The sequence below is a fragment of the Pinus tabuliformis genome, chromosome 5_1 (genome assembly GCF_031772625.1).
Source record: "Pinus tabuliformis cultivar Carrire ecotype Pingquan chromosome 5_1, CPIR1, whole genome shotgun sequence".
Lineage (NCBI taxonomy): Eukaryota > Viridiplantae > Streptophyta > Pinopsida > Pinales > Pinaceae > Pinus > Pinus tabuliformis.
In genome coordinates, this window is record NC_142305.1 from 123,963,588 (window position 1) to 123,987,312 (window position 23,725).

Sequence of the window (23,725 nt, forward strand, 5' to 3'; positions counted from 1 at the left end):
AGGACCTTCATCCAAATCAGTTTCATTAAGACTTTTAAGGAAGTAAGTGTTGTTTCCTTGTACCGCTTGGACAGGAAATGGTCCTCTCCAAAGGGAATCAAATTTTCCATGTTTTCCCTTATCTTCCCTTCTTGAATCCCATTTGAGGACTTTGTCTCCAACATTAAAGTCTTCTGCCTTAGTTCTTCTGTCAAAGGCCTTCTTTAGCTTTTCTTGTAACACTTGAACTCTGTTGTACACTTGATCTCTAGTTTGCTGTAAACATATTATTTGATTGATCCTTCTTTGCATATCATTTGGTTCTGCTTGACTTTCTTGAAGAAGTTTCATAACAGGCACCCCTAGTGATGAAGGGAATTTGGCTTCTAATCCATAAACCAACTCATATGGGCTGGTCCCAATTGATCTCTTGGTTGTTAGTCTATCTGCCCATAGAGCATTCACAAGCTTCTTATGCCAATTCTTTTTGTTCTCTTCTAGCACTTTCTTTATGATGTTTACCAGGCTTTTATTTGATGACTCAGCAAGGCCATTTCCTTGGGGATAGTATGCAGTAGAATGGCCTAAGGTAATGTGAAATTTGTGGCAGAAATTCACCATTTTCTTGGATCTGAAAGCAGCAGCATTGTCTGTTATTATTTTGTCAGGACAACCAAATCTAGCCAATATGTTGTTCTCCAAGAACTGAATGATTGTGGAATCATTTGCTTGTCTGCATGGAACAGCTTCAATCCACTTGGTGAAGTAGTCTGTGGCTGTTAAGATCCATCTATGTTGGCCTGAAGATGAGGGATGAATTTCCCCAATGAAATCCAAGCCCCATTGTTGAAAAGGTCTCTCTGTTGCAATAGGCCTCAAGGGAAGTGGCAGCAACTGTCTCTTTCCCTCAAACACTTGACATTTATGACATGAGGATGTGAATTTCTTGATATCAGAGAACATGGTGGGCCAGTTGTAACCAGCCCTTAGTATTTTATCCACAGTGGACTTCCAGTACAAGTGTCCACCACAGTCACCTGCATGAAATTCCTTTATAATATTGTCAGTTTCATTCTCAATTAGGCAGTTTAGCAATATCCCTTCATGGTTTTTCCACAATAAATTTCCATCCATAACACAGAATTTAGAAGCTTTCATTTTTAAGAACCTACATTTAGTTCTGGACAGTCCTGCGGGAGCACACAGGTTTTGCAATACATAACATATATCAGAGTACCAAGGGGATTGTTCAAAGGCTACATTGATCTTTGGAGTCGCCAACTCCTGTTCACTGTCCAGCTGGTTGATGTCTAAGGCTTGGAAATTTGCTTCTGTCATTAGTTTGGCCAAACCTTGCCCTTTTATTAGTTTTGTAGGTTTTATCTCAATATCAAATTCCAAAATGTTGGCAATCCACTTTCCTCTTCTGCCCTCTAGGTTTTCTTGAGTGAGTATGTCTTTTACAATAGGACTTGGCACATATGCTACAACATGGGAATATAGGATGTAAATCGTAAAGTCTTTGATGGCTTTGACCAAAGCATAAGCTTGCTTTTCCATGATTTGATATTTTAAAGGTGCATCTCTAAGAGCTCTGCTAAAGAAAGCAATTGGCTTCTCATTTCCTTGGTCATCTTTCTGTAACAAAACAACAGCGATAGTATGCTGGGAGGCAAAAGAGAAAATGATAAATTCTCTGTCAAATTGAGGATTGGTCAAAACTGGGGTTTGGGTAAGGGCCAGCTTTATGCCTTCAAAGGCTTGATTGGCTTCAACAGTCCATTTTACTTTTGAATCCTTCTTTAGCATGTTATTTAGCAATCTGATCAACTCTGCTAAGTTGGGGATAAACCTTCTCAAGAAATTGATTTTTCCCAAGAATCCTTGCAATTCTTTGATATTTCTTGGGTGGGGCATTTGTAGGATAGCTTGTATCCTGTCTGGATCTATCCTAATGCCATCCTTTGAAATGATATGTCCTAACAGCTTACCTTCTTCCAAACCAAATAGAGACTTCTTGGGATTCAAGGAAATTCCATATTTCCTGCATTTTAGGAAGATCTGTCTCAAATGTTTCATATGTTCTTGGTCTGATTTTGAGAAAGGTGTAAGGTCATCTAAGTAAATGACAAGGAAGTCATGAATCTCTTTGGCAAAAGCAATATCCATTGCTCTTTGAAAAGTTGCCCCTGCATTTTTCAATCCAAAAGGCATTTTTACATATTTGAAGGTTCCCCATGGGGTTGTAAATGCTGTTTTGTCTTGGTCATCAGGGTGCACCAGGATTTGATTGAATCCTGAGAATCCATCAAGTAATGAGATCCTTGAGGCCCCTACCACTCTTTGGAGAATGTGATCCATCTTGGGTAAGGGATAGTTGTCTTTGAGGGATACTTGGTTCAGATTTCTTAGATCCACACACAGCCTTATTTCACCAGTTTTCTTTCTTGTAGGGACTAAGTTTGAGATCCACTCAGAGAATCTGATAGGTGCTATGATGCCTGCCTTGAACATTTTCTGTACCTCTTGTTCCATTGCTGGGAGAAGCATTGGATTGATTCTCCTCAGTTTTTGTTTAAAGGGTTTTTGATCAGGCTTGAGAGGGATAATATGCTGGATAACAGAGGTATCATAGGACTTTAGGTCCTCATAACTCCATGCAAAGACATCCTGGAACTCTTTAAAGAGGTCAATGTATTTAGGCTTTTGGTCAGGAGGTAAGGAAGCAGACAATTTTATTATTTTGGGTTGTGCAACAGTCCCAATGTTGCACTCTTCAATGGCTGCATTTAAGGGCTGCATTTTTGGTTTTCTGGGAATATCATTTGAATCAAAGATGTCCTCTAGTGGAGTTAGGCCTGTTGGTAGAAAATTGTCTTTCAGCTCTATGATGTCAGTTTCAGCACTGGCCACTTCTTCACAACTGATTGGTTGAATTTGCTGAATGCTTTCCTTGTTGAAAATAGTTGGATTTAGCATTTGTTTTGCTGTCCTAGGTGATATTGGATGAGTAATCTTTTGAAACTGTATTTGTGATGGACTTGCTCCTTCAAGTATTTTTGATTGACTTGCTTTGTCAAGTATTTGTGATTGACTTGCTTTGTCAGTGTCAATATTTAATCCTGCAAACTCTTTTTGCAGCGTTAAAAAATTATTTATTTGCATATCATCCTCAAATACTTGCCAATCTTTAACATTGTTTGGAATGGAGGGTCTGTGTTTTATCTCAGCTGTGAAACAATTGTTAGGTTCCAATGGTAATTTGCAAGTACTAGCAAATGTGGCCAAACTATGAGCATGCAGGTTGTGGGTCCTAGGAATTTTAGTGATTTGGAATTCAGAGAAAAAGTTTAGTACTTCAGCAACAGCAGCCCTATAAGACCTTAGTCTTTTGTCATTTGTGACAAAATTTCCCTTCACTTGTTGGATAACTAAATCTGAATCTCCCATGATTGAAACCCTGGCAGCTCGTAAGAACTTTACTAACTTGAGGCCTAGCAAAAGAGCTTCATATTCTGCCATGTTATTAGTACATCTGAAGTTTAATCTATAGGCTCTGCCTTCTGCATGATTGTTTTCTTTATTGTGTACCCAAACTCCAGCTCTTGCCCCTAATTTGTTGACTGAGCCATCAAATTCAAGGAACCATAGAATATCTTGTTGTGAAGGAGATTTAATGATCTGTTCATGGGCTGGCAATGTAAGTTGAAGTTGTGGTTTTTCATCTGGCTTGTCTTTTAGGACAGTCTCATCATTTGATTGGATATGCTTGACAACTAGGGCAGCAACAGTGTCTAGTGTTTGATTGACTGTTGTTTCATGGATGATAGTTCTTTCATTAGAGTCTTCCTCTTGTATGAGTATCTTGGCTTCAACCTCATTTTCTGAGGGAGTTGTGCTGTCATTGAAGAGAATGTATGAGTCTATGTCTGAATGGACAGCATATATAGGAAAGTTTTGAGGCTTTTCTTCACTTCTGACCATGTATTTCATGAGTGTTTCTCTGTATAGTCTTTTTGGTTGCCCAAAAACAGAGATGGTGGCATATGACATGTCTAATTGTAGGGAACCTTGTAGTTTAGCTCCCCATGATCTTGATAACAGCATCCCATACTTAGGTGGGATATCATCAACTACCACATCCATTAGGATTGTTTTGTTTGGGTACTGAACCAGAGACACACATAAATCTTTTATGAGACCTAAGCACTTGACTTGGCTGGAGTCAAAGGAAAACAGGTCCTTGTATGGTCTTGTTATATCTAGATTCAATCTCTCCATGACTGCTTTTGGCATTAGATTGTGAGAGGCGCCTGAGTCAAACATTGCATTATGTAATATCTTATCATGAATATGTAAGCTGACATAAAAAGGTAATACCCCTGTGACTACTGTTTTTCCATCCACTTCTGGGCCAAACAGTAATTCTGGGGTATCATCCAACACATTAACATCATCTTTGTTGCTAGTGAGTTGAAGGGACTTCTTGATCTGTTGTTTGTAGATGTCATGCTTGGCTAGTTCTGAGAGAGGAATTGCTATCTTTAGTTTGCCAATTTCAGTTTCTAGGTCAAAGGGTTTTTCAGATTGGGTCTTAGGGTTGTGGATAACAGTCCTTTCCTTGTTCACTAGATCTTCTTCTTGATTTTTATCTTGATTTTGGGACTTATCCTTTTTACTCATCTCTTGAGGAGTAATATTTAAATTAGGGTGAGAGGATGAAGTAGCCATAGGCTGCTGTTTTAAGGACAATGGTTCAGTAATCTCTTCAATAATTACTTCTTCTGCAGGTGAATTTGTTTTGTCATTAGGCTCTGTGACTATGGCTCTTTTAGGCTGCTGATTATCCTTTATCTTTTCAGGCTGATTTACATTCACAGTTCTACTTCTTAGCTTGTATTGTTTATGGACTTCATAAACAGCAGTGTCATAGCCTTGTTTAAAGTCAAAGGATTCACCTGATTTGGTTTGGAACAGTTTGATTTCATCATCCTCATGATCTTCTTGTGTTAAGAAAACTTGACTTTCACCATCTAGACCCATTAAATTAATTTGAGAATCTTCATTGGGTTCAGTTGATGTGGAAGTCTCTGCATAATTTTCCTGGAAAGGGGGTCTTATGTCTTGGTCAGCACTGGGCTTGCCCATGCCTGGGTTTTGAGTTCTCCTAAAATTTGGATTCCTAGGAGGGTTGTTTTGTGGTGCTTCCCATGATGATTTTCTCTCAACCGATTCCACTCTATCACCCAATCTTTTCATTCCATTGAGTATTGCATCCAGTTTTTGATCAAAGGCAGAGGGTTCCTCTTTGAAAACAGTCCTCTTTTCCAACCTTGCTCTGTTTCTTTTGGCAATCAGGTTAGCTTCCACTGTGACAGCAACCCTTTGGGCCTCTGCAAGGGATTGAGGATCTCTTTCCTTCAACTGATAGGCCATGTCAGGGTCAAAACCATCGAGGAATTTTTACAAAGCTAAATCAGGAGGGGGTCTTAAATTTTGTGGGATTGCGTTATATACATTGTTAAATCTTGCACAATACTCCAAAACAGTCTCTTGGGGACCTCTTTTGATAGTGTCATATTTCCCAAGTATGTGCAGAGGATCCTTCTTTTTATCCAATCTGCTAGTAAAGGCCTGATAAAGCTCATCAGGAGTTGTGATGGAATTTGCATTCAGGGATCTAAACCAAGTTCTTACATCTCCAGTTAGGCTTTGAACAAACATCCTCATTCTCACACTGTCATCATCTATTTCATAGGTCTCAAAATGGTCTTGCATCTTTTTGGCATGCTGGACAACTGTCAGAGGGCCATTGGAGTCAAAATATGAGATTTTGGTTTGGTAATCTTGGGGTAGAGCTGCAGCATTAGCTGGTATTTGCAAGGGTGCATATCTGTTAGCCATATTTACAGGGTTTAGAGGATTAACAGGGGCAGCTGGGATAATAGGAACAGTGGGTACCACACGGGTAATAGGTAAGGGTGAACCTAGAGTGTTGGTCAAGGGGATATGTGCAGTGGATGAAGATGTGAGAGGAGGACTTTGAGATGTGGATGGTGAACTAGGGGAACTAGGGGTAGACCGGAAAAGGACCTTGCATGGAGTAGAGATAAGACTGGGATGATCTGAATCTGAGGTTAAATCAGCAGGCTGCTCCTGCCTTTGCTGCCTCCTAATGTTTCTAGGGATGGTATTTGGATTATCAACAATGATGGGTGGATTAGGGTCAGGATTTGCCCTAGTATGCCGTGGATTTTTCTTGGGAGCCAGCTTCTAACTGTTTTTAGGATTTTATAGGAAGTTTTATATCTGCAAGGACTGGATAAAGATTTTGGAATGGCTATATATATTTCAAAGCTGAGATGAAGATTCACTGAAAAAGCTCTTCCCTAAAGCTGTCAATGTGACACAGAAACAGTTTTGAAGGCCTCCTGACTGATTTCAGGCTTAATTTGTAGCTTTGAGAGATGTATAGAAATTGGAAAATCCTAAGAAGTCCCCAGTGGAGTCGCCATTTATGTTAACACCCAGGTTGTTCCCTTTGACTCTAAGGGAATAAACCGGGGTAACCACTAACCAATCTTTGGATTACAGCTTCTAGCCAGGCTGTAATCAGAGAGGGCTCTCTCTTTAATATTTATCTCTGTTTTGTACTGATTTTAGGCTAGCTGTAAGTTCAGGTTTGTTTAAGGTTTTGGTTGGATGATAATTTCAGTCAAGGTGCTTATGCATTCTCCAAAGTGTTCTAGTCCATTGGGCTATGGAGTCAGTGGTCCTTTAGTTATTTTGAGGTGCTGAGTGATTTTCTGTAGTGATGTTGCAGAGCCAGTTTAGTGTCTGAGAAACAACGTTTATAATAGTGATTGGGTGGGGTGTATCCAGTTTAGGCAAGGCAATTAAGAATCTTACGGTAAACTTCTAAAGAAGGACAGCGAGAATATTAATCTAGAAGCACTGAAAAATTTCTAGTTAACATTCACATATAGCATTAACAGACACATGAGCAGTTAAGAATTCATGTACATCGTTAAGCTTGAAGACAAACATTTACAGCAGTAAAAATTGAGCACAAGGTGTAATGAAACAAATCCTGTACTAGTCTTTTTCTTCACTGCTAGCTTAATACAATATGAGTATGGTTTGATAAACATAAGGAAATGATAAACACAATAAACAGAGATTTGAGGAAAACTTGTTATTTCATCAGACAGCACAGGAATTCTGCATCAGCACATGTAGCATCATCCAGACATCAAATATTTCAGGAAATCACTGAGCTCATCCAGCCCTTTGTATTAGATAATTCTGAAAGTGTACAATACATTTGTCTCATAGAGAAAATTACCAACCCCTTATGAGTTACTCAGGGGAGTATATATACAAAATTTACATCAAAAATATCAGCGAATGAGTTAATATCTCATTTATGATATGCTAATCTCTGGAATGCAGTAGCTGAAGGTTTGAATGCTGCAGTAATTCCTTAATGCCTCAGCTGTCAAAATAGTCAGAAGATATTTGGACTTTATGGCTGTTAGAGTCGGCTGGAGATGTGCTGTCTGAAACTTGGATAGCTGTCATTGTCTATGTGATGAGTCACTTTTTTAGCTGCTTTAACTGCTGACATTTGTCATGTTATTTGTCTTGTAGTGACCTGGAGCTGGCAGTGGCCGAATGACTGAAGCTACCGTGGCAAAATCTGAAGCATAAATTGCCACCAATCCTCCTTAGGCATTTGATGTCTGCGCATCTTTATCAATGTTTCCTCGGCCTCTGTATGTCTATAAAGATTGGGAGGGGTTTCAAACAGGTGATTCACTTCATTCTCAATGAAGAACAGGCCTTCAAGTTTGTCATATAAGCTCTGCCCTGTGGGAGGCCCTGCTTGTTCAGATGAACTGCCAGATGCAATAATCTGATTTTCAATAGTGGTTGCCATTCTGTTGGCCATTTGATCTGGAGAGATCAGTTTTCCTGCACCACTTAGTAAGCTGGGCAGGCCTTTTGCTTGCAGCACTCCCATTTTAACTTTGTATTCCTCCACATCTGCTTGCATCTCATAGTACTTCCTCTCCACTGTTTGTATATAGTTCCTGAGAGTTAGTACCTTCTTGGCAGAGAGGACAGCCTCTGTTCTGTTGGGAATGCCTATAGCTGCCAATTCCTCCCTTTCTTGCCTGTTCAGGAAGTCTATCATTCTGTTTGCCTGCTCTGCTCTGTTCCCTAGCACTGTCTTGGCCTTCTGAATTTCTGCTTGAGCTTGGCCCATTAAATCCATCTGCTCATGCATTATTTTTATTGACCTCCATTGCTGTTTGATGGATTGGCCAATTTTGGCCCATAGGATTCTCTTTATGTCGGCCATAGCAGTCTCCAGATTCAGCTCTTTCTCTAAGGCCTTTATCCTTTCTTTTTGGGCCTTTATTTCTCTGCCCTGTTCTGCTACAGTCACTTTGGACTTGTCATACTTGGCATCCAGTTCTGCCAACTTCTCCTTGGCCTTCTTTATTTCATCTGCCTGGATCTCCATTGCTTTGACGGCCTTGGTCAATTCCTCTACACTTGGGCTGGCATCTGGAGCTGCTGCTGTTCCTGCTGCTCCTGTTGTGGGGGCCACTGCTGCCCCTGAAGTTGCTGCTGTTGTTGAAGTAGTTGGAGGAGCTTGGGAAGTGGATTCTGCCTGTTTATCTTGTAATGCTCCTTCCAGCTCTCTCTCCAATTCCCTGATCCTCTGGTCTTGCTGCATTAGGAGGTCCAGTTGGTCCTCAGCCTGTTTTTGCTTTTGAAGTTCTGCTGTTTGAGGGTGCTCTGTGGGCTGCAGCTTCAATCTTTTCTTCAAGGCATTGAGGTCATCATCTTTCTTCTTCATAAGGGCCTTCACACCCTTTGGATCACTAGGATCATGTCCTAGATCAATGATGATCTCCTCCAGAGACTTTATTCTATTGTCTTTGGCCAGAGAGGACATTCTCTCAAAGTCCAACTGGGTATTGGTGTTTTTGAGGGACTCTTTCAGCTCATGTGCCATGGTGGCCTTCTCCACCAAGGTTGCATAGACCATCTCCCCAGCTTGCTTATGGAGTTCAATCTGGTCCATGGGATGTATATCTCTGGCTAGGACCTCCACCCTTGTCTTTACAAAATCTGCAACTGTCTTAGGCTGCGGCCCTTTGGGCTTAAAGTGGCTGAGGAGCAATTTTTCCTCCTGAATGTCATATACCGACATTAGCCTTTCTTGCTGGGCTGGTGTTGCATCTATGAATTGCTTGTAGACCTCAGCCCTTAGCAGCTCATTCTGAGCTTTTATTTGTTTGAAAGAAGCCTTGGTGCTCTTGGGCTTCTTGCTTTGTTGGGAAGAAGAGGACACCTCCAAACCGAGCTGTAAAGTTTGCTCCTGCTGAAAGGAGCTTGTACCTGTATGCTGACTGCCCTCCCTGTCTTTTCTTGCACTGTCCAAGACATCTTCAGTAATGTCTTCTACCTCTGGGGAGTCTGCTCTTTGCCTTTTGGCTTCTGGCTGGTGGGAGGATCCACTGAGAGGAGTGGACTCTTCTCTATCTCTTTTTGTCCCCCTTTCCTCATGTGCTGGGGTCTGTAAAATTGGAGCAGTTACTGGCTCAGTTTGTGGGGGTGGAATTTGCAGTGCTGGAGCTGCTGGTAGCTCAGTTTGTGGAAGGACAGTTTGCCCTTGCTGCTGTTCTGTTTGCTGCCCTGTTTGCTGCTCTGTTACAAGGGCAGGCTTTTCTTTCACTGCTTCTTCCTCTGCACCCATTATGCCTTTGCCTTTGTCTGTCGCCGGTGCTGATGTAGAGGGGGCCTGTGGTGCAGTCCTTGTGGCCGAGGTCCCTTCTCCCACTGAATAAGGCGGTCTGAAAGGTACCTGCTGCACATAGTCTAGGTCAATAGTTTTTTCAATCTCCTTCATATTCTTTAGCTTTGTCTCTTCCTCAGTTAGATTTTCAACTAGAGTATCCATCTGCCATTCTTGCAGGTTGGCATATTTTTCAATGTGTGGGTACTGGCAATGCTTAATGCCTATAAGCCTATACTTGTTTCTCCTAGCAGTGATGAAACCTTCAGGGTCATAATGGACCCACCGAAAACTATAGGACAACTTGTATTTATCCTTAAGGATTAGGTCTGCATCTTCCCACCCTTCTTTCTTGTTCATGATGAAGGGGCCCAACTGGTGTTTGAACTTGAGGTGGGCCTTCTTTTTGGCGCTGTGGAAATGGGTGAGGTCGGACTGAATCAACTGCCTATAATACTCCAAGGCAAATAACCTCATAGGTACATATTTTGGGAGCCTGTATGGACAGAGCTCACAGCCATAGATCCTAATGACAGTATGGTTCTCATATAGGTACCAGTCACCTATTTTATATTTTTTGGAAAGCTGCAGAGCTTTCTTTATCTCATTTGATATTCTGGGAGGAGGGGACCTCATCAACAGGCAAGAGACTGGGTATACAAATTGGTCAACAAATTCACAGTAGGTGTAGGGTGAATTTGTGACTTTGTGATAGACAGAGGTCCAGAAGATGACAGATCTTCTTTCCCCTCTGTGATCCAGCCTTTTGATGTAGCATGGGAAGGCTTCAGAATGATAGTACATGAACAGGTGGTAAATATAGGCCGAGTACTTGAAGACCCCCTGTCTGTCCACTCTGCTCAACTGATCATGAATCTTGTTAGCTATGAACTTAGCAAAGTTATATTTGCGGGCAGGGGGTTGGCGTGGGCTGTAAGCAGATAGCAATACCAGCATTGTTTTATCCACATGCTCACTGTTTTTGTATCCCAACACATAGGCAATCATGTCCAGTAAAAGCCTGCCTACATCATTGAAATGGACATTCAGGTAGGGAGGTGGCCCTGTAGGCTGGCACTCAGGTCTCATGAATGTCCTGGTGACCTTTTGAATCTCCTCACTGGTCATCTTGGCACCAGTGTCCAGCAAATAGTTCATGGAAAATGGGATTAGCAACTCTGTCTGATCAAAATGTAACATTTTGTTGATGGACTCAGCATTAATGTAGAAAAGGATCCTCCCAGATGGAGTGCTAATAGCTCTGTGCTGCACATCATAGTTTTCAGCACATAGGTGAATGATTTCAGGGAAGACATTTACAGCTGGGAGACAATAGTATGGTAGGTTTGACTCCCATATCCCATGTGTACCATGACCATCCTTATAGTCCTCTCTTAATTGACAGAAGGTCTGCAAGAAGTCCCTGTTACCCTCAAAGTCTTCAATAAGATAGTCCTTGTCAGCAAATGCCAAGGCCTCCAGCTCTTTATTTGGTGGATTTAATGGAGCTACACTGAGGGATGAGGATGCAGAAGCAGCCATTGTAAAACTTGATTTTGAAATAAGGTGATGGCAATGGTTTGCAAAGTTCTTTAAGAGCTTAAGTAATAGGCCAAATGTAGACCAAGTCTGAAGTGTTTTTCTCAGTGGAAAATGCAAGCTGGTTTCTGTAGTTTGTTGCAAATTCACAGGGATGTGAATTGCTAAGGGTGAGTTGCAGAGGGTATGAGGTTTCCTTTGGTAGCAATTGCAGCTGGCCTGTACTCAGCAAAAGGGAACAATGCCGAGCACCTCGAGGAAAATTTTATGGTTCTGGCCCGCGGAACGACTGTTTTAATGTCAATTTTTAGTTCTGGGGGCAATGCAGGTTACTTTATCTGACTCTTAGTTAGCAGACAGAGCTAGACTGTGGATTTTGACCAGTCTTCAATGGTGAATTTACAGAGAAATGGAATGCATGGGGCAAAACATGAGCTTTATGGTGAATACCTGGATAAACTAGCTTGGAAGCCTGCGGGCCGGGCCGTGGAGGCTTAATGCAGCTGAATTCTTGACTTGTAGCGGTCTCAATCTTGAATTTGATGGCTGGAAACAGATTTCGCGGCAAGCTTGTTCGCAACGGCTACGTCGTTTGTGCGTGAAAATGACCGCAAACGGCTAATTTGGTCGTTTATAACGACAAATTTGGAAAAAACATGCTATTGGCGCTTTTCCGCCGATGACGTCAGCATGACGTCATGGTGGGGCCCGGGTACGGAGGTGACGTGGCTGCTGAGGTGTAGGCCAGGGTGGCAGGACACGGTGGCGGGTAGATGCGGTGGCAGGGCTACGTGGAGGACCATATGGCGCAGGGGCGGAGGAGGGCGCTACGTCATGCTGACGTAGTGATGACGTAAGGGAAGGCGGTAAAGGAACGGTGGTAAGCGGGTTCCCCGCACCACCTTTGGGCAAAGGCGGTATCGGGGAAGGGGGCTCCGAACAACCCCACCGCCTGCCACGCGTCCCTTGTACGGGGCGGAAAACCACTTTCCCCGGACGCTAAAGGTCGGCAGGTCGGGGAGTGAAAATTACCGCCCACCGTTAGATCTGGGCGGCGGAGATCTGACGGCTGGCGGGTCCTCCGACGGATCGTGCAGGTTGGGGGGGTCCCGCTAGCCTATTTAAATATTAAATTAAATATTTTTCGGGCGGAGAACCTTAGGGTTAGGGGTTTTTTGCATGTGTTTTGGGATTTTTGGGTTTTTCAAAGGTTTTATAAGGAAAAGAGGGGTTTAGGAGTGGGTTTAGCAGGGGGAAAGGGGTTTTCTGTGGCATTTTGAACAAAGGAAAGGTGAGGGCCTAGGGGAAAGGTTGTTCCTCATAACTAGAGGTTAGAGCAGCCCCAAGACAGGGTTGACCACAGCCCCTGGTGGACTGGAGTCTCCCTAGACAACTTATTTGGCTATAATGCCAAGGGGAGGGATATTTATACAATGTTTGGGGTTTATACACCATGGTGTTATAATAATAGGGAAAGGGTAACATAGGGGGTTTATATAATAAATTTAGGGGTTAATATGGATGAAAGGAGTTGATGAGGGGAAATAATACTAAGTTTATTGAAAATAACTTAGCTTAGGGAGTAGATCAAAATAAAAAGAGTTTTAGACAAGAAATGTGGCTTTTAAAGGACTAAGAACCACCATAAAACCATCAATTCTTCCATGAATCTCAACTGATGATAGGATGTTAGTAATGAATGGGAAGAGGGGAAGAAGGGAGGTTAGACATGCTTCTTTGCTTTGCTGCCACCTGATAGAGAAGAACACCTTCTCAATTCATTGTTTTTGCTTTGTGAACATTTCAGCACATATTTATTTGCAAGGAATGATATTTCTGCAACCTCATCTGCCTACCCATCTATTTGCCTAGCATTTTTTGTTTCTTCTTGGAGGGTGCACTTGGACTTGCAGACCCTTATTTGCCTTTTCTTTTCTCTGGCTTTTATTTTGTTTTTCTATCTACTTCTACCCTTATTTCTTCCAAGGTCCCAGATTAAGCAGTTGGGAACCTTTCTTCTCTACCTAGACTACTTGTCTGCCAAGATTAAACAGTTTGGACAGACTTCTTTCTCTATTCTACAACTGGAAATTCAAAACATGGCATGATCCAGATTAGGCTGTTGGACCACCCATCAAAATTGAGACAACATCAAGCTATATACACAGATTGTTTTCTCTAGGAAATATGTGATCTTTGCATGATCAAAGCAGAGCATATTTGGAACTTTTCATTGTCAATCATGAAATATGAAACCTATTGGTATAGGTAGCTAACAGTGGCTCCACATGGGGATGGTTTTTCATTTGAAAGACCAAGAACAGCAGGTCAGAATGCCTTGGCCCATTGACTGCCTTCATCAAAATTTTGAAGCTTGCTGCTTTGAAATGTCAAAATTGTGTACTTCCCTTCTTGGTAGACTTCTTAATCCTATTTACCTTTTGCTGGTAGTTAAGAAAACTTGAAAAACTGCATTTTTACATCTTAACAGAAAATAATATATACATCTGGATATGTACAAAGGAAAACTCATGCTGCACTTATGGGTAGTAGTCAAAATAGTGCTTGAGCATCCTGCCATTCACAGGACCTTCATCCAAATCAGTTTCATTAAGACTTTTAAGGAAGTAAGTGTTGTTTCCTTGTACCGCTTGGACAGCAAATGGTCCTCTCCAAAGGGAATCAAATTTTCCATGTTTTCCCTTATCTTCCCTTCTTGAATCCCATTTGAGGACTTTGTCTCCAACATTAAAGTCTTCTGCCTTAGTTCTTCTGTCAAAGGCCTTCTTTAGCTTTTCTTGTAACACTTGAACTCTGCTGTACACTTGATCTCTAGTTTGCTGTAAACATATTATTTGATTGATCCTTCTTTGCATATCATTTGGTTCTGCTTGACTTTCTTGAAGAAGTTTCATAACAGGCACCCCTAGTGATGAAGGGAATTTGGCTTCTAATCCATAAACCAACTCATATGGGCTGGTCCCAATTGATCTCTTGGTTGTTAGTCTATCTGCCCATAGAGCATTCACAAGCTTCTTATGCCAATTCTTTTTGTTCTCTTCTAGCACTTTCTTTATGATGTTTACCAGGCTTTTATTTGATGACTCAGCAAGGCCATTTCCTTGGGGATAGTATGCAGTAGAATGGCCTAAGGTAATGTGAAATTTGTGGCAGAAATTCACCATTTTCTTGGATCTGAAAGCAGCAGCATTGTCTGTTATTATTTTGTCAGGACAACCAAATCTAGCCAATATGTTGTTCTCCAAGAACTGAATGATTGTGGAATCATTTGCTTGTCTGCATGGAACAGCTTCAATCCACTTGGTGAAGTAGTCTGTGGCTGTTAAGATCCATCTATGTTGGCCTGAAGATGAGGGATGAATTTCCCCAATGAAATCCAAGCCCCATTGTTGAAAAGGTCTCTCTGTTGCAATAGGCCTCAAGGGAAGTGGCAGCAACTGTCTCTTTCCCTCAAACACTTGACATTTATGACATGAGGTGTGAATTTCTTGACATCAGAGAACATGGTGGGCCAGTAGTAACCAGCCCTTAGTATTTTATCCACAGTGGACTTCCAGTACAAGTGTCCACCACAGTCACCTGCATGAAATTCCTTTATGATATTGTCAGTTTCATTCTCAATTAGGCAGTTTAGCAATATCCCTTCATGGTTTTTCCACAATAAATTTCCATCCATAACACAGAATTTAGAAGCTTTCATTTTTAAGAACCTACATTTAGTTCTGGACAGTCCTGGGGGAGCACACAGGTTTTGCAATACATAACATATATCAGAGTACCAAGGGGATTGTTCAAAGGCTACATTGATCTTTGGAGTCGCCAGCTCCTGTTCACTGTCCAGCTGGTTGATGTCTAAGGCTTGGAAATTTGCTTCTGTCATTAGTTTGGCCAAACCTTGCCCTTTTATTAGTTTTGTAGGTTTTATCTCAATATCAAATTCCAAAATGTTGGCAATCCACTTTCCTCTTCTGCCCTCTAGGTTTTCTTGAGTGAGTATGTCTTTTACAATAGGACTTGGCACATATGCTACAACATGGGAATATAGGATGTAAATCCTAAAGTCTTTGATGGCTTTGACCAAAGCATAAGCTTTCTTTTCCATGATTTGATATTTTAAAGGTGCATCTCTAAGAGCTCTGCTAAAGAAAGCAATTGGCTTCTCATTTCCTTGGTCATCTTTCTGTAACAAAACATCATCGATAGTATGCTGGGAGGCAAAAGAGAAAATGATAAATTCTCTGTCAAATTGAGGATTGGTCAAAACTGGGGTTTGGGTAAGGGCCAGCTTTATGCCTTCAAAGGCTTGATTGGCTTCAACAGTCCATTTTACTTTTGAATCCTTCTTTAGCATGTTATTTAGCAATCTGATCAACTCTGCTAAGTTGGGGATAAACCTTCTCAAGAAATTGATTTTTCCCAAGAATCCTTGCAATTCTTAGATATTTCTTGGGTGGGGCATTTGTAGGATAGCTTGTATCCTGTCTGGATCTATCCTAATGCCATCCTTTGAAATGATATGTCCTAACAGCTTACCTTCTTCCAAACCAAATAGAGACTTCTTGGGATTCAAGGAAATTCCATATTTCCTGCATTTTAGGAAGATCTGTCTCAAATGTTTCATATGTTCTTGGTCTGATTTTGAGAAAGGTGTAAGGTCATCTAAGTAAATGACAAGGAAGTCATGAATCTCTTTGGCAAAAGCAATATCCATTGCTCTTTGAAAAGTTGCCCCTGCATTTTTCAATCCAAAAGGCATTTTTACATATTTGAAGGTTCCCCATGGGGTTGTAAATGCTGTTTTGTCTTGGTCATCAGGGTGCACCAGGATTTGATTGAATCCTGAGAATCCATCAAGTAATGAGATCCTTGAGGCCCCTACCACTCTTTGGAGAATGTGATCCATCTTGGGTAAGGGATAGTTGTCTTTGAGGGATACTTGGTTCAGATTTCTTAGATCCACACACAGCCTTATTTCACCAGTTTTCTTTCTTGTAGGGACTAAGTTTGAGATCCACTCAGAGAATCTGATAGGTGCTATGATGCCTGCCTTGAACATTTTCTGTACCTCTTGTTCCATTGCTGGGAGAAGCATTGGATTGATTCTCCTCAGTTTTTGTTTAAAGGGTTTTTGATCAGGCTTGAGAGGGATAGTATGCTGGATAACAGAGGTATCATAGGACTTTAGGTCCTCATAACTCCATGCAAAGACATCCTGGAACTCTTTAAAGAGGTCAATGTATTTAGGCTTTTGGTCAGGAGGTAAGGAAGCAGACAATTTTATTATTTTGGGTTGTGCAGCAGTCCCAATGTTGCACTCTTCAATGGCTGCATTTAAGGGCTGCATTTTTGGTTTTCTGGGAATATCATTTGAATCAAAGATGTCCTCTAGTGGAGTTAGGCCTGTTGGTAGAAAATTGTCTTTCAGCTCTATGATGTCAGTTTCAGCATTGGCCACTTCTTCACAACTGATTGGTTGAATTTGCTGAATGCTTTCCTTGTTGAAAATAGTTGGATTTAGCATTTGTTTTGCTGTCCTAGGTGATATTGGATGAGTAATCTTTTGAAACTGTATTTGTGATGGACTTGCTCCTTCAAGTATTTGTGATTGACTTGCTTTGTCAAGTATTTGTGATTGACTTGCTTTGTCAGTGTCAATATTTAATCCTGCAAACTCTTTTTGCAGCGTTAAAAAATTGTTTATTTGCATATCATCCTCAAATACTTGCCAATCATTAACATTGTTTGGAATGGAGGGTCTGTGTTTTATCTCAGCTGTGAAACAATTGTTAGGTTCCAATGGTAATTTGCAAGTACTAGCAAATGTGGCCAAACTATGAGCATGCAGGTTGTGGGTCCTAGGAATTTTAGTGATTTGGAATTCAGAGAAAAAGTTTAGTACTTCAGCAACAGCAGACCTATAAGACCTTAGTCTTTTGTCATTTGTGACAAAATTTCCCTTCACTTGTTGGATAACTAAATCTGAATCTCCCATGATTGAAACCCTGGCAGCTTGTAAGAACTTTACTAACTTGAGGCCTAGCAAAAGAGCTTCATATTCTGCCATGTTATTAGTACATCTGAAGTTTAATCTATAGGCTCTGCCTTCTGCATGAGTGTTTTCTTTATTGTGTACCCAAACTCCAGCTCCTGCCCCTAATTTGTTGACTGAGCCATCAAATTCAAGGAACCATAGAATATCTTGTTGTGAAGGAGATTTAATGATCTGTTCATGGGCTGGCAATGTAAGTTGAAGTTGTGGTTTTTCATCTGGCTTGTCTTTTAGGACAGTCTCATCATTTGATTGGATATGCTTGACAACTAGGGCAGCAGCAGTGTCTAGTGTTTGATTGACTGTTGTTTCATGGATGATAGTTCTTTCATTAGAGTCTTCCTCTTGTATGAGTATCTTGGCTTCAACCTCATTTTCTGAGAGAGTTGTGCTGTCATTGAAGAGAATGTATGAGTCTATGTCTGAATGGACAGCATATATGGGAAAGTTTTGAGGCTTTTCTTCACTGCTGACCATGTATTTCATGAGTGTTTCTCTGTATAGTCTTTTTGGTTGCCCAAAAACAGAGATGGTGGCATATGACATGTCTAATTGTAGGGAACCTTGTAGTTTAGCTCCCCATGATCTTGATAACAGCATCCCATACTTAGGTGGGATATCAGCAACTACCACATCCATTAGGATTGTTTTGTTTGGGTACTGAACCAGAGACACACATAAATCTTTTATGAGACCTAAGCACTTGACTTGGCTGGAGTCAAAGGAAAACAGGTCCTTGTATGGTCTTGTTATATCTAGATTCAATCTCTCCATGACTGCTTTTGGCATTAGATTGTGAGAGGCGCCTGAGTCAAACATTGCATTATGTAATATCTTATCATGAATATGTAAGCTGACATAAAAAGGTAATACCCCTGTGACTACTGTTTTTCCATCCACTTCTGGGCCAAACAGTAATTCTGGGGTATCATCCAACACATTAACATCATCTTTGTTGCTAGTGAGTTGAAGGGACTTCTTGATCTGTTGTTTGTAGATGTCATGCTTGGCTAGTTCTGAGAGAGGAATTGCTATCTTTAGTTTGCCAATTTCAGTTTCTAGGTCAAAGGGTTTTTCAGATTGGGTCTTAGGGTTGTGGATAACAGTCCTTTCCTTGTTCACTAGATCTTCTTCTTGATTTTTATCTTGATTTTGGGACTTATCCTTTTTACTCATCTCTTGAGGAGTAATATTTAAATTAGGGTGAGAGGATGAAGTAGCCATAGGCTGCTGTTTTAAGGACAATGGTTCAGTAATCTCTTCAATAATTACTTCTTCTGCAGGTGAATTTGTTTTGTCATTAGGCTCTGTGACTATGGCTCTTTTAGGCTGCTGATTATCCTTTATCTTTTCAGGCTGATTTACATTCACAGTTCTACTTCTTAGCTTGTATTGTTTATGGACTTCATAAACAGCAGTGTCATAGCCTTGTTTAAAGTCAAAGGATTCACCTGATTTGGTTTGGAACAGTTTGATTTCATCATCCTCATGATCTTCTTGTGTTAAGAAAACTTGACTTTCACCATCTAGACCCATTAAATTAATTTGAGAATCTTCATTGGGTTCAGTTGATGTGGAAGTCTCTGCATAATTTTCCTGGAAAGGGGGTCTTATGTCTTGGTCAGCACTGGGCTTGCCCATGCCTGGGTTTTGAGTTCTCCTAAAATTTGGATTCCTAGGAGGGTTGTTTTGTGGTGCTTCCCATGATGATTTTCTCTCAACCGATTCCACTCTATCACCCAATCTTTTCATTCCATTGAGTATTGCATCCAGTTTTTGATCAAAGGCAGAGGGTTCCTCTTTGAAAACAGTCCTCTTTTCCAACCTTGCTCTGTTTCTTTTGGCAATCAGGTTAGCTTCCACTGTGACAGCAACCCTTTGGGCCTCTGCAAGGGATTGAGGATCTCTTTCCTTCAACTGATAGGCCATGTCAGGGTCAAAACCATCAGGGAATTTGTACAAAGCTAAATCAGGAGGGGGTCTTAAATTTTGTGGGATTGCGTTATATACATTGTTAAATCTTGCACAATACTCCAAAACAGTCTCTTGGGGACCTCTTTTGATAGTGTCATATTTCCCAAGTATGTGCAGAGGATCCTTCTTTTTCTCCCATCTGCTAGTAAAGGCCTGATAAAGCTCATCAGGAGTTGTGATGGAATTTACATTCAGGGATCTAAACCAAGTTCTTACATCTCCAGTTAGGCTTTGAACAAACATCCTCATTCTCACACTGTCATCATCTATTTCATAGGTCTCAAAATGGTCTTGCATCCTTTTGGCATGCTGGACAGCTGTCAGAGGGCCATTGGAGTCAAAATATGAGATTTTGGTTTGGTAATCTTGGGGTAGAGCTGCAGCATTAGCTGGTATTTGCAAGGGTGCATATCTGTTAGCCATATTTACAAGGTTTAGAGGATTAACAGGGGCAGCTGGGATAATAGGAACAGTGGGTACCACACGGGTAATAGGTAAGGGTGAACCTAGAGTGTTGGTCAAGGGGATATGTGCAGTGGATGAAGATGTGAGAGGAGGACTTTGAGATGTGGATGGTGAACTAGGGGAACTAGGGGTAGACCGGAAAAGGTCCTTGCATGGAGTAGAGATAAGACTGGGATGATCTGAATCTGAGGTTAAATCAGCAGGCTGCTCCTGCCTTTGCTGCCTCCTAATGTTTCTAGGTATGGTATTTGGATTATCAACAATGATGGGTGGATTAGGGTCAGGATTTTCCCTAGTATGCCGTGGATTTTTCTTGGGAGCCAGCTTCTAACTGTTTTTAGGATTTTATAAGAAGTTTTATATCTGCAAGGACTGGATAAAGATTTTGGAATGGCTATATATATTTCAAAGCTGAGATGAAGATTCACTGAAAAAGCTCTTCCCTAAAGCTGTCAATGTGACACAGAAACAGTTTTGAAGGCCTCCTGACTGATTTCAGGCTTAATTTGTAGCTTTGAGAGATGTATAGAAATTGGAAAATCCTAAGAAGTCCCCAGTGGAGTCGCCATTTATGTTAACACCCAGGTTGTTCCCTTTGACTCTAAGGGAATACGGCCGGGGTAACCACTAACCAATCTTTGGATTACAGCTTCTAGCCAGGCTGTAATCAGAGAGGGCTCTCTCTTTAATATTTATCTCTGTTTTGTACTGATTTTAGGCTAGCTGTAAGTTCAGGTTTGTTTAAGGTTTCGGTTGGATGATAATTTCAGTCAAGGTGCTTATGCATTCTCCAAAGTGTTCTAGTCCATTGGGCTATGGAGTAAGTGGTCCTTTAGTTATTTTGAGGTGCTGAGTGATTTGTTGTAGTGATGTTGCAGAGCCAGTTTAGTGTCTAAGAAACAACGTTTATAACAGTGATTGGGTGGGGTGTATCCAGTTTAGGCAAGGCAATTAAGAATCTTACGGTAAACTTCTAAAGAAGGACATCGAGAATATTAATCTAGAAGCACTGAAAAATTTCTAGTTAACATTCACATATAGCATTAACAGACACATGAGCAGTTAAGAATTCATGTACATCGTTAAGCTTGAAGACAAATATTTACAGTAGTAAAAATTGAGCACAAGGTGTAATGAAACAAATCCTGTACTAGTCTTTTTTTTTCACTGCTAGCTTAATACAATATGAGTATGGTTTGATAAACATAAGGAAATGATAAACACAATAAACAGAGATTCGAGGAAAACTTGTTATTTCATCAGACAGCACAGGAATTCTGCATCAGCACATGTAGCATCATCCAGACATCAAAGATTTCAGGAAATCACTGAGCTCATCCAGCCCTTTGTATTAGATAATTCTGAAAGTGTACAATACATTTGTCTCATAGAGAAAATTACCAACCCCTTATGAGTTACTTAGGGGAGTATATATACAAAATTTACATCAAAAATATCAGCGAATGAGTTAATATCTCATTTATGATATGCTAATCTCTGGAATGCAGTAGCTGAAGGTTTGAATGCTGCAGTAATTCCTTAATGCCTCAGCTGTCAAAATAGTCAGAAGATATTTGGACTTTATGGCTGTTAGAGTCGGCTGGAGATGTGCTGTCTGAAACTTGGATAGCTGTCATTGTCTATGTGATGAGTCACTTTTTTAGCTGCTTTAACTGCTGACATTTGTCATGTTATTTGTCTTGTAGTGACCTGGAGCTGGCAGTGGCCGAATGACTGAAGCTACCGTGGCAAAATCTGAAGCATAAATTGCCACCAATCCTCCTTAGGCATTTGATGTCTGCGCATATTTATCAATGTTTCCTCGGCCTCTGTATGTCTATAAAGATTGGGAGGGGTTTCAAACAGGTGATTCACTTCATTCTCAATGAAGAACAGGCCTTCAAGTTTGTCATATAAGCTCTGCCCTGTGGGAGGCCCTGCTTGTTCAGATGAACTGCCAGATGCAATAATCTGATTTTCAATAGTGGTTGCCATTCTGTTGGCCATTTGATCTGGAGAGATCAGTTTTCCTGCACCACTTAGTAAGCTGGGCAGGCCTTTTGCTTGCAGCACTCCCATTTTAACTTTGTATTCCTCCACATCTGCTTGCATCTCATAGTACTTCCTCTCCACTGTTTGTATATAGTTCCTGAGAGTTAGTACCTTCTTGGCAGAGAGGACAGCCTCTGTTCTGTTGGGAATGCCTATAGCTGCCAATTCCTCCCTTTCTTGCCTGTTCAGGAAGTCTATCATTCTGTTTTCCTGCTCTGCTCTGTTCCCTAGCACTGTCTTGGCCTTCTGAATTTCTGCTTGAGCTTGGCCCATTAAATCCATCTGCTCATGCATTATTTTTATTGACCTCCATTGCTGTTTGATGGATTGGCCAATTTTGGCCCATAGGATTCTCTTTATGTCGGCCATAGCAGTCTCCAGATTCAGCTCTTTCTCTAAGGCCTTTATCCTTTCTTTTTGGGCCTTTATTTCTCTGCCCTGTTCTGCTACAGTCACTTTGGACTTGTCATACTTGGCATCCAGTTCTGCCAACTTCTCCTTGGCCTTCTTTATTTCATCTGCCTGGATCTCCATTGCTTTGACGGCCTTGGTCAATTCCTCTACACTTGGGCTGACATCTGGAGCTGCTGCTGTTCCTGCTGCTCCTGTTGTGGGGGCCACTGCTGCCCCTGAAGTTGCTGCTATTGTTGAAGTAGTTGGAGGAGCTTGGGAAGTGGATTCTGCCTGTTTATCTTGTAATGCTCCTTCCAGATCTCTCTCCAATTCCCTGATCCTCTGGTCTTGCTGCATTAGGAGGTCCAGTTGGTCCTCAGCCTGTTTTTGCTTTTGAAGTTCTGCTGTTTGAGGGTGCTCTGTGGGCTGCAGCTTCAATCTTTTCTTCAAGGCATTGAGGTCATCATCTTTCTTCTTCATAAGGGCTTTCACACCCTTTGGATCACTAGGATCATGTCCTAGATCAATGATGATCTCCTCCAGAGACTTTATTCTATTGTCTTTGTCCAGAGAGGACATTCTCTCAAAGTCCAACTGGGTATTGGTGTTTTTGAGGGACTCTTTCAGCTCATGTGCCATGGTGGCCTTCTCCACCAAGGTTGCATAGACCATCTCCCCAGCTTGCTTATGGAGTTCAATCTGGTCCATGGGATGTATATCTCTGGCTAGGACCTCCACCCTTGTCTTTACAAAATCTGCAACTGTCTTAGGCTATGGCCCTTTGGGCTTAAAGTGGCTGAGGAGCAATTTTTCCTCCTGAATGTCATATACCGACATTAGCCTTTCTTGCTGGGCTGGTGTTGCATCTATGAATTGCTTATAGACCTCAGCCCTTAGCAGCTCATTCTGAGCTTTTATTTGTTTGAAAGAAGCCTTGGTGCTCTTGGGCTTCTTGCTTTGTTGGGAAGAAGAGGACACCTCCAAACCGAGCTGTAAAGTTTGCTCCTGCTTTAAGGAGCTTGTACCTGTATGCTGACTGTCCTCCCTGTCTTTTCTTGCACTGTCCAAGACATCTTCAGTAATGTCTTCTACCTCTGGGGAGTCTGCTCTTTGCCTTTTGGCTTCTGGCTGGTGGGAGGATCCACTGAGAGGAGTGGACTCTTCTCTATCTCTTTTTGTCCCCCTTTCCTCATGTGCTGGGGTCTGTAAAATTGGAGCAGTTACTGGCTCTGTTTGTGGGGGTGGAATTTGCAGTGCTGGAGCTGCTGGTAGCTCAGTTTGTGGAAGGACAGTTTGCCCTTGCTGCTGTTCTGTTTGCTGCCCTGTTTGCTGCTCTGTTACAAGGGCAGGCTTTTCTTTCACTGCTTCTTCCTCTGCACCCATTATGCCTTTGCCTTTTTCTGTCGCCGGTGCTAATGTAGAGGGGGCCTGTGGTGCAGTCC